This window comes from Corvus kubaryi, unplaced genomic scaffold (assembly GCF_017639235.1).
Source record: "Corvus kubaryi isolate FWS band 111438036 unplaced genomic scaffold, C.kubaryi_AGA036_p1.0 37394, whole genome shotgun sequence".
Taxonomy (NCBI): Eukaryota; Metazoa; Chordata; class Aves; order Passeriformes; family Corvidae; genus Corvus; species Corvus kubaryi.
The window spans coordinates 14,538,335-14,553,891 of record NW_024581133.1 but is presented as its reverse complement, the minus strand read 5'-3'; the positions used below and the strand labels follow the sequence as shown (position 1 = coordinate 14,553,891).

Below are 15,557 nucleotides of genomic sequence, written 5' to 3'. Positions count from 1 at the left end.
TCCCTAGAATGTGGTAATTAATGTAATTATTAAAAAGAAGTTGCTAAGAACAGTTTTAGTATAAAAGCCAGGATGAGAGCAAAACAAAGCTGATAGTGTTTCACTTTGTTTGCTTGTTCTTCCCGATTAAATGCTTCTGCACGCGGGCTTTAATTTAATTTATCAGCAGCGACATGTACCAATGGTCTTGCCAGCAAGCAGAGAACAGTATCTTTTTATTTCTTTTTTTTCTTCAGTTCTTCCTGGAGCATACCAAAACTGAAAATCTCATTTATTGGAAGTATTCTGTTAACCCTTATTCTAGTGTTTGGTCACTCCCTCTACAGTTTTTCCTAAGGGCAACTAATTAACAAATTAAGTTAATCTGCCTTGATCCATTAGGTCATTTCCTCATTATTGTGCATTTATTGTTTTTTCATTGATAGCTGAACTCATTTCACATGACTGACAGATTGATTCATAAAAGGTAAACTTGTGTGATTTGGTTAGGGACAGCCTCGAAAGTGCTTGTATTTGTTCAAGTGTTCCTGCAGATTGTTAAACCTATTTTCTTATTATTTAAGTGGCTTCCCCTGTTCAGCACCTTGCAGATGTGGTCACCTCAGAACACACAGCTGCCTGTCACCCTCTTTGGCAGGAAACAGGCAGTAAGCATCTCTCCTTTTTGAACAAACAGCTCTGGCAGATCTAACTGAAACCATAAGCTACCTGCAATACAACAGGATTCTTCCAATGTAGTCTCTAGTCCTTCGAAAATAGGAAAGTGATGAGTAAATCTCCCTTGTTTCCCCCTGCATTAAATGAGAATGAATTATTATATGGATGTGCGGCTGAAGTAGAATTTGAATTCAACCTTCTTTGCGTGGTTTTTCACCAGAACAAAGGAAGCAACTCAAATGGAACATTTGTTTACTGAGCACTTTCTGTAATTAATTGTCTTGAGCATTGCCAAGTCACTGGCTCTTGTGCGTGCCTGAATGTGTGAGAATATATTTGTAAATCAACTCCAGGCTGCAGGTTGCTTGGGTAGTGTGCACAAGGAAGCTTTCAGGCTTCTGAATATTCCAGACTACTTAAGGTAGTTTCAGCATGAAGAGTGATGCTAAATGGATGTAAAATCTGAATTGTCTTTAGCTATGGCTTGAGGTATGTTTTTGACCAAATTTATATAGGAAAAGTTTGGAAAAGTTAAGGTAAAATGTATGAAAGAGTAACTCTTCAGGGCTCAGTGAAATATTTATGGATAAAATTTTGCTGAGTTTGTCCAATTTCATTCCCAGTTGCTAGCTTGCCCATTCATTCCTGTGGATTACTGTCATGTCTCGAGTTACACTGTTGTTTTTCTCAGTATTTTTTGTGATTGGTGTTTAGCAAGAAGTCAGCTGTGTTGTGGAGAAGTATCTAGATAAGATCAGAAGACCGTGATTACTTTTACTTTCTTGGCCTGACTCTTCAGCTATGCCTGCTATTATTCTGGTAGCAAAGCTATGGAAAATCCAGCTTTTGGTTCTGAATAAGAGTCTTCTGCTTGGATCTGTGCTCCTGTGTGCAGAGCACTTGAGAACAGTGCATTCCTGAGCAGGGAATGGGGAGTATCTGAAAAGACAGTTTTGGAAGTGGAAGGAGGTTTTACCATTGAAGAGATGAGGTGAGGTAAAAGACTCAGAATCAATCCTCAGCTCTGTCATGATGGGATGAATTAAAATATTTGATTTCCCAAAGAGTCTTACTGAAGACTCTGCTACTAATTTTGACTGGTGTGAGTTAAAACTGTGCCACTGAAAAGCTTTTTTTAGAGGCAGAACCCCAATTAAATAGAATTACAATGTTCTGCAGGAATGTGTTGAGTCCATTAAATAGTGATGTGCTTTTCTGTCATCTAAGCACATAGGTAGACATTGGCAGGGTCCCCTGGCACCTGGGATCTTGGGCCATTCACCAGCTCGCTGCTGTTCTGCCCAAGCAGTTTTGAAAATTTTCCACTTTATAGACACCGAAGCATTTCCAGCATTTCAAGTTTTAGCTAAGGTAGAAATGGAAATGTTTGATTTTGTATGGAACAGAAAATGTAATTGCCAGACAAGTCTTTTCAGAATTGATATGGAGTGCTGCAAGTGTGCACTCATTTAATTTAATGTGGTTGGGATGTGCACACATTGAGGTGAAGACTAACAAGACGCTATTTTTTAAGTGAACTTTTTTTTTTAGACTGAAAAGCCCCTCCTTGTTTCCAAGAAGTTTCTGTGGGAAAAATCTCATTTTGAGATTTGTATAGAGTAGGTGTTTGACATGAGTGGCAAAGTGGGGTTAAGATGACATATCTTTTCCTGAGGAAATTTAAACTTAACTTTATGTGAAGAATTTTCCGTGCAAACACTGTGGGATTATGCGTAGGTTTGGTAGTCTGACATTCCGTGGATGTATAGGAAGCTTACTGAAAGCTTGCATTACTTTGGGTTGTACTGTCCTTTTCTTGACTGTTTTGCTATTTGCAGCAGAGTTGTGTAAATATTAATTTAGAATGATTTGTCACCAGTACAGGCTGAACTTACCAGAGGCTGGCACAGAGATATTGCCCTTAAAGGGTCTTATGTAGTTTGATCCGTTGTCATTTGTGAGCAAAAGAGTCACAGAGAGACATCTTTGATGAAGGTCTTGGACCACAATTGTTTCTTCTGTGTCTCTGCACTGTGGCTTTATAACATCCCCTTCTGACATCCCCTTCAACAACTGAGAACCCTGTATTAGATATTTTGCATTAAGACATTCTTATTAGAACTTAAATAATTATGGGAAACTGTCTGCCTTAAATCATCAAGAAGAGTGTGTTGGAGTAACTTTAAAAGCTCTCTCAAAGAGTTTTATTCAGTAAGTGTGCTCTGTACTTGTGGCAGTAACACAGAGTTAGCTGGTTTACACATACTCATTATTACTAGGTTAATTACTTACTAATGTAGTAAAATGTTCATAATAAGTCCAAACCTACACAATTCAGAAAATCTTGATGTCTAGAGGCATGTAGGTTTTAATTGAAAATTGAGTTGCTTACTTTGATCAATAAATCTAAACTACTGTAAACTAATTAAACATCTAAGAGTCCTAAAGTCATGCCCTGTTGTGACAAGAACTATAAAAGCACAGACCAAAAGGAAAGGTACAGGTGAAAATTTGGTAATGTATACATGGCTATAGCCATGTCCTGTATTCTCCAGGTCAGGGAGAAGTGACCAGTGGGATCTGTAACATTCTTATGGCTGAGATATTTTACTTTATTCAAAGGCAATGAGATAGAAATAAAATACAGTAGAGCCTAGGATAGAATAAACACCTTAAGTCAATAAAACAGAAATATTCCACTAGAAAACAAAGTTTGGGAGTATGTATCAGTGATAAAAAAATCTACTAAATGTGTTAGAGCTAGCCAGTTCATATACATTCAGTGTCATTGATATGTTTGGAGTTTAGCTTGAATGCTCTGGGAGCTGAATTTTCCAGAGACTCTGTCAACTTCCCAATATATATTTTCTTGATTTTTAATGTACAAGAGTACTTCAAAAGGTATAGTTAACAGTAGTACTTCAGTATTTTATGGTACTGCTGGAAGCATTGATCTGCCTTTTTCTTCTGTGAGGTTTATTTTGAAGTTCAGAGCCTGTTGCATGGGTCGCGTGATGTAGCTGGAGAAGTCTGCCTCCAGTGGAGTGAATTTATGTCTAAGAATAGCTAAAGATTCAGACCCTCATTTTTGTGTAATAGCAGTGTGGCATAAAAATGTTAGTAATTCATCTAAGTGCCTCAAAATCAAAATACAAATCAGTTGGCTAAAGCTTTTGTTTCCTAACTTCTTGGTGAACTTTGAATGGGAGGTTTCATGTAGCAGTTGGAATTGTCTGAGAAGTTACCTTGCTAATTCTTGGGGTAAATGGAATACATGTGTCTTGGAGGAGAGGAAAGAGGAAAAAGATACACAGTTATTCCATCACTTCATCAGTTATGAATAGCAGCATTAGCACTTAAGATCCTGTGGAGTGATTTGGAAACTTCATTGCGATGCTTGTTGAAGTGGAGCAGGGGGTTTTTGTTCTGCAGTAGAACAGGACTCGGGGTGATTTAGGTTGCCTGGTTATCATTCAGGTATAACTTCTGTTCCAAGTTTGAAGGAGGAAGCTCATCAATGAAAACTGGGACTTCAGAGTTGCAACCAGATGGTTGCATTCCTCATATTTGTAGTTTTGTTTAATAGTGTATTGTAAATTTGAGTAGTTGTCATTTATCAATATAGACAAGTGTTGTGGGAGAGATTTTAAAGCTTTCCAGCTTTGTTTCTTCTTGTCAATTCATATCGATGAAAGTGTTTGTCTGAAATTCTGGTGTGGAATTTTTCAATGCTCCCATAATTTGAACAAGAAATGTGCTTTTTATTCATATGTTAGTTTAATAGTATCCAGGTTTTCAAAGCAGAAGAGGCTGCAGATGTTATGGGTAATTCACAAATAACTTTTTAATGCTGTTTTTATGAATACTTGTTAACTATTGCATTAATTACAGGTATAAAAAACACCATCTGTCAGATGTCAGTGTCTGCTTTGGTACATGAAAGGAGTAGTTTTTTCCTGGTATTTTTAGGAGATAGTTCAGTTAGCTGATATCAGTGCTTAATTTTAAGATATTTTCAAGCCAGATAGCAGGAAAAGAACATATATTACATGAATAAAGGAACTTGCACTGAAACTACCACCAATACAATCCCAGTCCTCTCTTGTACTGACCGAGGTGAGTAGAGGAGGAAGGAAGTGCTGGAGAAGCTGCCAAAGTTAAGCTGTGGATACTGAAGAAATTGTCCGTTAGCAGTGCTGTTGAGTTTCTTAGTTTTGTGGGGTTGGGGGGGGGGGGGGGGTTGTAGTTGGTCTTGTTGGTTTTTTTTTTTTAATTTTAGAATTTTTAAGCAGGGCTTGGAAACAGCAAATTGTCAAAACTTGTGTAGAAAGTTAGGAAACATAAATGTCAAATTATGTCTAGCAAGCATGTGTTCTATTGCCTAACCACAGAATAGTTGTATTGAGGGATGGAACTCCAAACCCTCTGCCCCCAAGAAGTGGTCAAAAAGAAACCTGGCACTACAAGCCCTGCGGTGCCCAGAGCAGGTAAACAAACCTTTTGCACACGATACGTTAAGAACTAACTGCCTACAGAACAATGCAAATGCAAGAAATAATTGAAATTATGGTGAGATTAAAAAAACCAACAAAACCCAAACCAGCCTGGTGTGCTCTGTCTCATCTTTCCTTGTGCTTCATGTACTTCATCAGTTGTACTGTCTGTCCAGAAGTAACACCTCTGTGAGCAGCGTATTGCACACATAGAGACATACAAGTGTAATTAATGAAACAGAGCTTCTTTCTAGTGAAAAGTTGGTGAGGCTGTTTATCTTCAAACCCTTGACTTATATTTGTGGAAAAAACAATGCTCTGTTTTTTCTATCTGTCAAGCAGTGTCAGGAAGGCAGTGGGTGATCTGTAGAGGGAAGAGGCCAGAGAAACATCCCCTGCCTTGTTCTGCAAACCGGCTTCAGGATTTGGGTGCAGCATTCAGTAACTTGCCAGCTGACCCGTGTATTGATTTTCCTGAATTTCTCTTTGCATCTTCATTTTTTAAAGGTAGCAAGGAATACTGATTGTCTTGATGGCTGTTTTGAGACCTCAGTTTGGGTCACTTCCTGATGACAGTTTTTTTGGCTGATGTGAGGTTTTAGTTTGAGCAGCAAAATGCCATTAAAAGGACAAAGTCAAACCTGTAGAGGCTTAGAGCTTTCAGAACTGGAGTTTTGTCAGCAATCCTCTGGTAACTCTCGTGTTAAGAAAACTATTTAATTATCTGATAATGTACTATTTTACCCCAGGGTCCCTGCACAGATCAAGAGCTTAGTTGTGAGTGATAACACTACTCAATGTTATTCTCTTTTTATTCAGCCTTTGGCTCCCTGCCTTAAAAATGGTCCTTGCAGAAGATGAGGAAAAAAGGCTTCTCTAAGGACTAGTTGTTGATGCTATTACTGCAGTGTTTGCTTTAAAATTCACAAAGCTGCTGTGTGATAGCAAGAAATGGAGCTGGGATATGGAAGAATGAGGTTTAAGAGAAGCGTTCCATAATTAGTGCTGCTTGTCAAGTAGTTTGAATTGAATTTTTTTCCCCATGTTCAGTGCCATATTTATCACTTGACAATAGTCAAAGCAAAATTTACACTGGCAAAACTGTAATTATGATTTGGCAGCTCATCTGCAAATCAGGTCCAGAGGTTTTCAGTCAGACGCCCAAACCAGAAAGTACATAGTTCACGAACTGAGAAAGAATTGGATTAAGTAATTGCACCATAAGGTGCCATTTTTTTCCCTCAAAACTGGTAGAGTAGCTATTCCAGAAATGGCAGACTGTCCTTCATGTTCCTTACTCTGTATGCCCATTTTACAGTGAATGAGATAGAAATTATGTGAATAACCCTTCTAGCTAAACATTCCCCAGAGTAAGTCCATTCTGCACACTGAGGGAGTCATAGCTCACATGGGAAAAATGGTATGCAATCATGTAACTGAGAGTGGACCTCACAGGCAGAAAGAGCCAAGTGTAACAGAATTGCACGGACAGTCTCTTCTAACTTGAGATCAAACATTCTTTTAAGGCCCTGTGACTTACTTTATAGTGTTTAAACAAACCAAAAAAGCCTTCAAAAGCAGAATGCCATCATGTGATACATCAGTATTCTCAGAACTGATCAGATCATTGCAGTTGAGCCACTGACAGAGGGAGTTTGCCCTCTGCGAGTACCGAAGGGCAGTGAAATGCTTTGCTGTGGTGGTCTTAGGTCTTTCTCACCACAGGTGTTTCTGCTTTTTCTCCACAGACAGCCCATCTCTTCTGCTTCCTGCTGGCAGGAACTGTCCCACTGTATTTTCTCCTCAGTCACACTTCTCACTTTCTTAGTACCTTTACTCATATTTTTAATCTTTTCTCCCCATCTCTTCTGCCTCCAGTCTCTCCTTTTTCTTAGTTCCCTGTTGCTTTCCAGTTTCATCCAGTTTCACTTTCTCCTTCTCAATACCTTCTTCAGCTGACTTGCTCATCCAGCCTCATCTCTTGAATCCCAGTCCCAAGATTTATCTGTTTTCCCAAAGTATTCCATGCATTTTAGGTACAGGCTCAAGTGGTTATTAGGAGCGGAAGAGAGATGTGTTGTTTTAATTTTCAGTCCTTGCCCTAATACAGACCTCAGGAGCACTTTCCAATAACTGCTGGAGAGCTTCTCAACCTCTTTGAGCCTCAGGTATGGAACACACTTGTAAACAGATTGTTCCTCTAGTTTAGCTGGAAAACTTTAACAAGTTTTGACTGAAAGTGTACACAATACATTATCAGCATTTTTTTCAAAATTCTTGTGGCCTGACTATACTTGAGTGGATTTCCATAGAAAAAGCAGAGGGTGCATTCTTGACAAAAAACCCACTTTCCTGGCTGACATAATTTCACTCATTAAAATAGAATAGGCACTTACATTTGGAAAAAAACCCCAGAATATTGGCAGCATGGGAAAAAAATAAAACACTTTTCCCTTTTGTTTTCCTTTGGGCTCATTCTGGGATGAAATGCTTCAGTTTAAAAAAATGAGACTAAAACAGATAGCAGGAGTGGAAAGTTTTAGTCTGAGCGGTTAAAGTTGGGCAAACTCATGAGTAAATGGACAGTGCTACCAGCTGCAGCTATATTAAACCATTCTAAAATAAGACAAACGTGTCTGCCAGTTGGTTTAAAGTGCCTTTTTTTTTTTTCCTTTGAAGTGTATGACCTAGGAGGAAAGAATATACCACAGCAACAGTATAAGAGTGTGTTGTATCAGAAACTCATTTTTGATGGAAACAAGAACTCTAAAGTCTGAATAATGCTGCAATTTCTGTTACACTGGGTTCCTGCAAACTCAAAGTTATTTTTAAGCTGCATTTGCTTTGCTCTAAAGATATTCACTTTTTCGGAAAACAAATTGTTTCACATTGTGGATTTTATTTTTTTTTAACAAAACCGAATAAAATAAATTGTCTCAGCAGACTTATTTCAAATTCCCCTGTTGTAGTAACAGCTGTACATTTACCTGTATGTTTCTCTCTCGTGTAACAGCGCATTGACATTTCTATTGCCTGTTGTTACTTAGACTAGAGCTCATTCTCTAAAAATATTGTGATTACTGCTACAGTATGATTTTTTAAATTAAAAAGTAGATTATCATGGTAATACCAATCAGGAACTTCCTTAAACTTCCAGTCCTCCTGCTGGAACCATTCAGGTAGTGCCTCCTCCCACACAAAGGCCGGTCATTTAAATGGAATGCATGCAATTGAGTTTCCATTGAAATCATTGGGATTTCATAGAGAAAACTGCTGGAGGGTTACTCCTGCCCACTGCTGAAGGTGGTAGAATGAAAGCGCCACATAAAGACTGGACTCCAGAAAGAACAGGCAGCTCCAAGAACAATGCTTTTTAAAAATGTAATAAAATACTGCTGGAAACCCTAGATTAGATGTTTTATCACAGTAGCATAATTTTCTACAAACTCTGAGGGCTAGATATGTCAACTTTGCTTAACGTCTATAGACTTTGCTAAAGATGGATCAAGCATGAGTTTGTCTCAGAGTCTTTCATAGCTGATATTGGTGGTGCCTTTCAGAGAGGGTTTTGGAGTGGCTGATCTTTCTAGTATAAAGAAGGCTACTGCTAGTATATTAAAACAACTATTCTTAGTACATAAACCTCCCATTTCCTGAGAAGTACTAATAAAATGCTCTGTTTTGCAGGTGTATTTGAACAATGTAGACAGATGGGACAGTGAAAGATGATGAAGCTTCCACGTTTAGGCATTCTGCAGGCTTTGAACCAGATTGTGTGAAATGGAAATAGCTTTTCATTGATTTCCCGTTAAATGAGGCACTAGCATGCAGTTTAAGCACCTTGAGCACTATGTAGTGTTTCTATAAGTAGGTATTTGAATGGAGGGATTCTTGTATCTGCAGGATTTTTTAATGCAGCATATTTATATAGAAAAGTGATAGCACTGCTGAGGCTGGGAACAGCAGCTGTACAAAGCAGTTATGATTTCTGCTGCAAATGGCAAGCTTTTGATGCTTGCTTGGGATTATGGAAAGAATATTCTGTGTAAACTCCAGTCTTCTTACTGAAGTAGCTCTCTGCTCAGGGGCCTGGGTACTAAAAGAAATTTGGGACAGTAAAATAGTAACTACATTAAAAAAAACCCCAACTTTAAAAAGACCAGTCATCTGGTCTTTTTTTGGATCAAAAAAGACTAGCAATAGTCTTCAGTCTGCAGGTGTGAATTGAGATAGCCCTGACTTTCAGGACATACTTGTGCATCACTTTACACCAGATAATACTCTGTTCCAGCATGGTCTGTTTTCAGTATTTGTCTTCCATTTTCTAATTGCTCAACTTCCATCTTTAGAAACCAGTTATGTTTATCAGAATTTTTTGGTTGGTTGCTTGCTTGCTTGGGTTTTTTTGGAATAGTATTTGTAAAATTTTAGCGTTAAACAGAGATGGAATATTTTCTTGACATGATTTTGATATTGCTGGGGAAATGTACTGTTAATTTTCCTATTATAGCTCCTTGATTAGCTCCTCCTAAGCTAGTAGTTCCAAACATTTCCAGTCACACACATTAAATCATTGTAGATGCTTTGTGTGGGATGGATGAGTGACTAACATTTTATTTAAAACCAAAGCTGGACTTGTAAAAGATTCAAGTTGTTGTAAATCTGAAATAAAATAAGTTATTTCAGTTTAATCAGATGGATCTGTCAGTGCGAATTTAAAAAGAAAAAAGCCACAAACCTGTGAAGTTAAGCAGAAATACTACTTTTTCCATCTGTTCGGTTGAGCTTTCTTCCCCATTATTAGACAAACTGCATTTTCAGATGTAAAGTGCTACAGAATGGAAAAACCGTAAAGCAGTAATAGATGCACTTGCCACATTATGCATTAATGCCTTATGTGTCTGATTGCAGTTAATAAAGATCAGGTTTGGGTAACACTTCAAAGACTTTTCTCGTTAAGTTCAGAGAACCTTCTTGGTGCAAAGCTGAAATCAATGGAAAGAAGGGTTCTCAAGTTCCAGGCTGTGAGGGCAGCGGTTTCCTGACCCATGCCAGTGGCCGCCAGCACGTACCTTGGGGAAGGCAGGCACCCCGTGTGTAGCTCTGCCATGGCCCATCTTCCTTGTTCCAAATACAAGCTCATTGCTACCTGGATGGGATTTGGGTAGAAATACAATGATTTTGTATTGTGCACACATCTAAGGTCTTTACCGTCTTTGACAGGCAGCCCCTGGAAAGGAGTGAGGGGAAAGAGAAGGGCCGCAGCTGCCTATTGCTGCCATAGACTCTGCATCCCCTGGAATCTGTGGTTAGTAAAGCGCTACTCTGCTTGTCCCCACTGCAGCAGACACGAGGTGTAAATTCATGGCTTGAGGCAGTGCAGAGTCTGCCAATACAGGTGCTCCTTCCTCTTTCCTCGTAAACTTGTGCAGATACCACTGCATTCCCAGATGGAAATTCTCATTGCATGTTAGGCCAGACATTTAGAGTGGACTGTCTGTGGCTGTGCACTGTAACCAGAGCTGGCTAGCACTATTTTTACTGCAGAGCTGTTCTTCACATGCATTTTAAATTTTCTTGCACATTTTGATTTTTCAGGAGCATCAGTTCCATTTGAATTGTCTGGTATTTTTTGTGCCACTGATATCTAGATATATTTAACATGCTTTGGTTTTTTTTGTTGTTGTTGTTGTTTTTTTTAGTTGGCAGACAGTTGTCTTTATGTACTCTTACCATTTAAAAAAAATTAGAACTATTGGAGGAATAAGAGAGTCTCCAGGATTTTAAAAGGATCAGTTGTTCTCTTTCAGTGTGTGTTCAGCTGGACAAAACTAGGTTGCCTTGATTTGAGGTAGTACCTATGGAACAAGCATGGTCCTTGGCCATGGAAAGAGAAACGGCTTAGCTGGAGAACTAACGTTTGAAGGACCCTGCATTCCACTTTCATACGTGGACTTGGAACTTCTGTAGGTTCCAGGAGAAACAAGACACCGGCAGTTCAGAGCAGAAGGTCAAAGTTCACTGCAGATGTGGTGGATTGTTGTGTAAAAACCTGGAACTTATATATAGACTGTGCGTATTAAAGGACACAATACATTTATGCTCTGCAAAGGAAAAAACAATCTTCAGATTACTGTTTCAGAAACAAGTATTTAAATTATTTTTCTTTGGAGATGTGTTTATCCTTTGGGATGCCAAAGGATTAATATGATTATATAGAACCACTACAGAAATGAAAGCTAGAGTACAACTAGATTATTTGGACTTAGTTGAACATGTAGTATTGCACACACAGAAAATATTAATTATGAATTATGTCTGAACCTGGAGAATCAAGAGGGGATATGGGGCATTGGAAAAAGCATTTGCCAGTTACTGTAGGTCATAAGAATGCAACATTGCCAAAAATCTTAGTCAATGTTTTAATTGCCTGTAGAGGTGGTTTCAGGATCAAAATGACCCATTTACACATTTCCAGAAGTGTGTTGTGTCAGCACAGCTTTGACACAGCTTTTCTAATGGCAGATGTGAGCCCACATCTGCTGGAAGACTGATAATTTTCTGGTGTTCTGCCAACACTTCCTTAATTAAACCAAGTGTCAAAGATTTGTTAAAAAGTGTGCTTTTCAAATGTTTCCCATAAGCTAAAAAGCTGATAGGGTGGTTTCTTTGTTTTACAGTCTTAGCTGTGCTAGCAGCTCATTTTAAGAAAACTCTGATGGTACATGACAAAGAAAATACTGTATGTTTCTGTCCCTCAGACTACTTTCATACCTGCATATTTCAGAAGAAACTGAGGCTACTGTTTCAAAAGTACAAAGTTTCTATCAACAGCAGGCACAGTGCATTCCAAGAAGTTTGGCCAGAGGTCCCATAACACAAAGGGATACTTCTAAAATGTTTTGTCTTAAGTGCTGTCTCCCTCATCACTGCAGTGCTGTGCTGCCACTGGTAATTTATTCACGTTCTGAAAGCACGGGAAGAAAAGCTGGCTGAGGTGTCGTCCTCCTTGAAACAGCCCCATGAAAATGCAGCAGAGGCAGCTCTGAAATGCCTTACCTTGTGTGAAAATGTCCAGCACTTTGAAGGCACTTTGCTGAATGCAGCCCCATATGCTAGATGGATATCATTGCTTTGTCCGAGCAGCATATTTTAAGTAGAAGAAACATCATCTAAAAACATACAAAATTATGCATTCTAGATGCTGTATCTAATTTTACAGTTCACAACTGAAAGAACAATAATTTAAAAACCCTCTCCCGGCAGAAAGTGTATATTTCTAGATAATTTATATCTGCGTCTACACAAAGGAGTCTGAGATTTATCTTAGTAGATGCAAAGTGTATTTTTTGCTGCTTTGGTCTCCATAGATCTGGTTTAAAAAGGAGATTTTATTTCTTTTTTTACAAACATCCAAAGAGGCCACCCTGTTTTCTGTATCCAAACCTCTATGAAAAACTTCAGATAACTCCCTCAGTAATCAAGACAAAGTTTTCGAGGAAAAAAATGAAATTCCAGATCTGTCATTAACAAAACATTGAATCAAAGTCAACATTTTGTTTACCAAAAAATTGTTTTCAAGTCCCTCCCAGGCAGCACAATTTTAATGCCCTCATGTCACTGAGGGGAAACCGAGGGAGAATCACACAGTAAGTTAAATATTTTAGTGAAGTTCATTCCAAAAGTCTCTGGAAAATTTTGGAGAGAGATCTGGGCTGATTAAATCCTGATACTGTGGCTTAGCCAGAGGAACATTCTTCACCTGCAGACACGCCGGTGTGCCTGCTTTTTCCAACACGTTGCCCTTGGCTTGGCTGGGGGCTGGGCAGAGCTGGGCCCGGGTGAAATGCTGCAGCCCAAGGACTGTGTCCTCAGCCACCTCCCTGTTCTCCTTTGTGTGGGCTGGGGAGCAAATGGTGAACTCTGGAAGGGACGATTGTTAGACATTGTAAGTAGGAGCTGTCTTTGGGCTTGCCATCCCACCACAGATGCTTGTTGCTGTATTTTAGGAGTTTGATAGTCAAGCTATATATGACAGAAATAGTAATTAAATTGAAGTGTAAAAATAGCTTGTGCTCTTGGGGAATAAATAAAAAATGATGATCTACAGAAATCCCTATATTGCAGCTTCACTTTTGATTGTACAGGGTCGTGCTTTTTCATTTTAGTGATTTTCTGCCTAACAAAAGTACTAAAAAGCCAGAGAGGCCACGAGAAAGTGCCTGGCACTCTTAGGTCTTCCGAGAAAGGCTCAAGGATTTCATTTTTGGGGGGGCTGAGCTGCAGGCAGCATAAAACTGTCATTTCATTCAGCTCTGCATTAACAATTTAGGTGAGGTTAGTAAATGGTGCATAGATGTTAACTAGTATATATGTAGAGTATTATATAACTCCTAAGCCTTGGTGATTCATGAACTGTGGTAATTTTGCCTACTTGTACTTCGTAGTTAACTCAAAGAATATTTTAGAAGACATTTAAAAAAAGAAATTAATATAATCTGTATAAAGAAAAAGGCAAAGTGTTTTTGCAGAGCAGGTTGCTCAAATTTTTACTCAAATTTTTGTATTGTAATTAAACCTTGATGAATGAAATGAAGGAAGGGCAACTGAGTTGGGGCTTCTAAAGTAGCAGGGATGTTCTGAGTTAGCCTGTTCTTTTGATTTTTGCTTGATCCACACAGAGTTTAGTGCATTTGTCAATCCTTTGTCCTGCTTTAAAGCACTGAGGTCTTTGTCTTGTGGCAACTGTCAGGAAGTTTAAAACCAGAAATTATAGCTATATGAAAAGGATCTTAGAAGGGATGGGTGTCACTATTTGTTGGCAACAGAAATGAATATTTTTGATATTTTTACTCCTACATTGCCTGCAGTTGGTATGAGTGGGGTGTACAGGAAATGGGTTATGAGTCAGAAATACTGGTGCACGAGAGCATGAGCTCAAGGGTCAGAAAAGGAAAAACAAGAAACAACTAAACTTCACAATAGGCTGGTAGAAAATGTGTGCCAAAAAAAGGGGAAAAGCATTCCAGAAAGAAACCCTTCAGGCTGACTTCTTGGCTGGTGCAAACTGATGTTTGTTCTGCTGTAATTTAGTGTAGTGACCTTAATTCATGCCAGCTCAGGTTCTGTCCCTTCACCTTTAGGATATGTGCAATAATTGGTTTCCATGAAAAATATGTTTCCTTGCCTTGGTTGGTGGTTGTGGCTGAATAACTGTTCTGCATTGCTGTGCCACACATGGAAGGATCTGTGCTTCAGTTGTGGGAATACAGCTTTGCTTTCTGCATTTGGCACTAGAAAGGCTTTTGGTCCCACCCTTCCAATGTGGTGGCTTGTGGTCCTATTTTCAGGGAAGGCTTTTTGTTTGGTTTTTTTTTTATTAGACGGTTTGTTGAGGAAAGCAGTATTTGCGTGTACGTGGAGATCTCAGAAGGGTGGGAGAACGAAGCACAGATGGCTGCTTGGCCAGAAACAGTGTTTATTCTAGAAGATTTGTTACTTTGATTCTAATAGAAGATAAAGTAGTCCATGAACCTTCCCCCGGGCATGTCTTTGGTGCAGTTTATAGCCCACTTGAAAACTCTTGACTTTGATGTCTCTTTGATCCAGTTACAAGCATCTTCTTACAGAGATGGTGGATCCAAAGCAAGAACTCCTCTGGGACCTCTGATGTGCCTGGCTTCCCCTGCAAAGACAACCAATCTTTCCTACTATACTGACATAAGAGAACTGACTTACAGTTGCAACAAGAGTTGTTCTTAGTGATTCTCTTCTGTTCCCTTTGAAAACACTGTTATTTAGCCATGCTGTTTTCATGTAATGTTATCTCTAGCTTTCCCTTGAAATCTGTCATGTAGAAAAAATATTCTGCTGTTCTAGTCGAGTACTTAATGTGATTTCTACTGTTCTTGAATAGTGTTTTTAGTAGTCATTTTTATTATCTAAAGGCTATGCAAAAAAATGCATCTGTGCCCAAAGCTTGCCTATTTCCTCCAAGTATAGAAATTGTTCTAATTAACTCCCTGCATTTGGTAGAAGTCTTTCTCGCCTTTGTACGTGCCCACACACAGAGTAATCTTCTGCTGTAACTGCAGTAATGTGAGGATTCAGGCAGAACAAAGTCGTAAAATATTTAACTTATTTAACTTGTATTTGCCTTTGGAATCTATTTCACATGCAAACAAGGCTGGTCTGCCAAAGGTGTGCATTGCAGGTGACCTAAGGAAGGATGCTCCTTTCACCTATAAAACCTGCCCTGCCTCAATACCTGTGTGCATACATGTGCTTGTATAGAAGCAGTTCTTCTAACTCCTCAGTTGCAAGAGCTCAGGCTCTGAAGGCATGAGTTAAAATGCAAAATCATGCAGTGACTATAACAGCAGAATGTAGAAATGCAAAAGGGAAAGT

General features: G+C 38.9%; 1 protein-coding gene across 3 annotated transcripts in view; it reads left to right on the top strand.

Moving 5' to 3' along the window:
* THSD4 (thrombospondin type 1 domain containing 4) overlaps window positions 1–15,557 on the top strand; it is a 244,155-nt gene that overhangs the window by 51,924 nt on the left and 176,674 nt on the right. The window lies entirely within an intron of this gene.